This window comes from Tamandua tetradactyla, chromosome 17, assembly GCF_023851605.1.
Source record: "Tamandua tetradactyla isolate mTamTet1 chromosome 17, mTamTet1.pri, whole genome shotgun sequence".
NCBI lineage: Eukaryota > Metazoa > Chordata > Mammalia > Pilosa > Myrmecophagidae > Tamandua > Tamandua tetradactyla.
In genome coordinates, this window is record NC_135343.1 from 74,660,493 (window position 1) to 74,664,167 (window position 3,675).

Genomic DNA, 3,675 nt, shown 5'->3' on the forward strand with positions numbered 1-3,675 from the left:
CGCGGCTGCTTTTCCGAATGGCGACGCCAGACGCTGCGAACCGGGCTCTGGGCGCGCGAGCGTGCGTGCGCGCGGCCGCGGGCGAGGGGCGAGGCGGGGGCTGACGGGCGAGTGGGGAAGCGAGTTCTCCGCCGAGCGGGCCCGCTCGCACGGACCAATCAGCTCACAGATGGCGTGGCGCCGTTTACCAAGAAGAGCCGGCGTGTGGGGCGGCTCGGTTCTCGCAACCGGAAGTGCCTCGCGTGCCCGCGCGTCCCGCCCCCTGCCTCCCGCGCGCGCGCGGGGCGCCGAGCTCCGAGAGGGTTCCGGCCGCGCGCGGGAAGGAGGCCGGGCTGGCTGACCCGGAGGCGGCAGGGCCTGCGCGCCGTGGGCGGGGGGAGCGCTGCGGAGGGAGGTGCTGCGGCGGGGGGCAGTGCGGCGGGGGGCAGTGCGGCGGGGGGCAATGCGGCGGGGGGCAATGCGGCGGGGGGCACTGGGCCGGGCGCTGCGGAGGGGGGCGCAGCGGAGGGGGGCGCTGGGCCGGGCGCTGCGGAGGGGGGCGCTGTGGCGGGGGGCGCTGGGCCGGGCGCTGCGGAGGGGGGCGCTGGGCCGGGGGTCGCTGCGGAGGGGGGGCGCAGCGGAGGGGGGCGCTGGGCCGGGGGTCGCTGCGGAGGGGGGCGCAGCGGAGGGGGACGCTGGGCCGGGCGCTGGGCTTGGGGGCTGCCCCTGCCCGCTGCTCAGGGCTATTTTCTTTGTTTTGTTTCTGCTTGTTGCCTCGTCGTTTGGAATTAATAGGCCCGGTTACCTTGGCAGCCTCGTACCTGGTAGCTTGGCAGCGAGGTCGTGTTCTGACGGAGGAAACACCGTGCTCCGCATTCTTCGCGCCTCAGCGTACTTGGGTGGGTCCGGTTACCTAAAGAACGGAAACAGAAATCCTCACCCCAGCGTTCCGGCCCTACGCGGTCCGAGCCAAGTTTAACCTTGAATAAATAAGCCTTTACCAAGCCTCTGTGATGGTATCTCGTTCTGACCTCCCCATAACGCCAAACTTAGGATCGTGCATTTTTTAATGTCTGAAATAATTCTAATTTCGAATATTTAGACCTTAACTAGGGGTGTATTTCAGGACATTTATTGCATTTGCATTTTGTTTTTGCAGTCAAAGTGATTCTTGTTTGATTTGACTTTTAAAAAAATTGAATGTCTTTCCGTCTAAGTAACGGTTTTGAAACTGAAACTCGTTTTGTCCCCAAGGCTCAGTAGACACTACCCAGATAAGGGTGGGACCGTGTGTCACTAATTTCGCATCATTTGTGCCTAATGTCTCATTGCCCGGCATAGAAGAAGTGGATAGATGCTCCACAAATATTTACTGAATGATAAAATAAATGAATGCCGTTCGTCTTTATCTAGTCAAACCCTTCCTGTCCTAAAACGCCTGCCTCCATAATGGACTCTCTTCTCATAACATACCGAAAAGCACTTTTTAAGAAAGGAAAAGTTGAACATCCCATTAGAAATACAGGGCAAAGAACTTAACAGCTAATATGCAAAAGGAGAAAAGTAAAAGTGTTCAGTAAACCAGTGGAAAAACTTCCACCTTGACAGTAAAAATGCAGGTTTTAGAAAGCACTTTGTAAACTGCGTTTCATTTAAAAGTGAGAGGTTCTTTCCTTTTCTCTGAACCTCAAGGTTTTACATGTTTGCTTTTGAAGTTGCAACCTTTGAAAGGTTTGCTTTTGAGGTTGCAAGATTCAGTATGGGCAAATACAGAATGTCTTATTGTTAAGTCTGTATTGACAAAGTCTTGTGATAATTTTATCATGGATGTTGCTATTTTGGCATTATGTAAATTACTTGTAACGATTGTTATTGTTTTTATTGGTAACATTCTTAAGGCCACATCCTGGAAGATAGTTTCAATTGCCATTGTACAATTAAAGAATTGCTTACAGTCGAGATTGGTAGCAAGTTACCAGTTACTATGTATTCAGTTGATGAAGAGCAGGTATTTCTAAGGTAGTTTTTAAATGAAGTATCAATTTGTGGCAAAACTACTTTTCCCTTTGCTGTTCAGTGCTTTGTTACTTGCAGAAGGGAGTTCTCTCAGGACTAGAGGTGGATTAGGAATTTGTGGCTGACCTACAGAGTGACCTCTTTGCAGGCCAGGCAGCACCTCTCAATGGTCTGGGCATCCTGGAGTGCTAGGTTTCTTTTCTTCAAGAAGCTTTTTCAGGCCTTTTAACCTTCTGCTGTGAATTCCACTTTAAGAAACAAAGTCCACTCTGGCTGCAAGCCCTAATTTGAACAGAGCTGCTTTTGCTTGTTTCTTACTGAAGTGTTAGAATGAGTTGATTATCCCAAAGGCCTCTTTGCACCTAGACTGTGAACAAACTTCTAGTATGAAGCAACTTTGGAAGCCAAAACCTGGATTCTGATGGGGCAATAATGCTGGGTCTCTTTTATTGATGTTTTCTCCATGAATTTAACAGAAAAGACAGCAAAATAATGAAACATCCAAACACCTTCTGCCATTATTTTGAGTTGAAGTTATATAAACAAAGTATTGTGGTCAGATGAAGAATGCAAATAAAACCCCAGTTATTGAAATCTTGGTCTGGCCACTTCTCAGATTATTGCCATATACTTAAAAGTACCCCAAGAAAGCAGAAGAAACACACGAAGCCCTATACTCAATTGAGAACCTTATAGACTTTCAAACAAAGCTTTAGGTAATGCTCTTATTTAACATGTAACTCTTAATAGCCTAGTTGGGTGTTTTCTTAAACCTGTGACATATCCCAAGAGTCAAGCTTATAGAAGGGAAGGTGGAGTCAGGTGAACTAAATTGCAGTGAGTGACAGCCTGACAGCTTTTGGGGAGGAGGATCCCAAAACACAAAAACACATAAGCCAGAGAATAATGGTACTGTGTCACTGCATATACTCAAACCCACATAGAATCAAATTGACTAAATCAGTTCACATTGTCAAATAAATTAGACAAACTCACAATTGGTTTCTGTCAGGAAAAAGTCAGAAAAAATTTTTAAGTCAATTTGGTGCCTTAGTATACTGTTGCAACCCAGCTCAGGCCCAAGAATATGCCTGGCACGGAGTTAGGCATGAGCTTTTTAGGGCTTACAGACAGGAGATCTTCCACAGTGACAGCCAGGGGTAGAAAATGAAGGGTCTGCATCACAAGGGGTGGGAAGTGCCAGACAGCGGCTTATAAAGACTCTAAAGACTCAGGACAAAGAAATTTTCATAGCATGTGACAACAGAGTTTTAGCAGAGGCTTGACACAGGGGTTTGGGGGTTTGTAATCAACAGTGATCAGGGAGGGTGTGGTAGTTAGATTCAGTTGTCAACTTGGCCAGATGAAGGCACCTAGTTCTGTTGCTGCAGACATGAGGCAATGGTACATGAACCTCATCTGTTGCTGATTACATCTGCAGTCGGCTAGGAGGCGTGCCTGCTGCAGTGAATGATGTTTGACTTAATTGGCTGGTGCTTAAATGAGAGAGTGCAACATAGCACAGCCCAAGCAGCTCTGCATACCTCATCTCAGCACTCGCAGCTCAGCCCAGGCCTTTGGAGATGCAGAAAGGAATCACCCCGGGGGAAAGTTGTTGGAACCCAGAGGCCTGGAGAGAAGGCCAGCAGAGATTACCCTGAGCCTCCCCATGTAAGCAAG

At 49.2% G+C, this 3,675-nt stretch overlaps 1 long non-coding RNA gene across 1 annotated transcript; it reads left to right on the forward strand.

Moving 5' to 3' along the window:
• Positions 1 to 283: 283 nt before the first annotated feature.
• LOC143661763 (uncharacterized) lies at positions 284 to 983 on the forward strand. The gene is made up of 2 exons (XR_013164812.1): positions 284 to 394; positions 775 to 983. It is a non-coding gene; the product is annotated as an uncharacterized LOC143661763 (long non-coding RNA).
• The last annotated feature ends 2,692 nt before the right edge of the window (positions 984 to 3,675 follow it).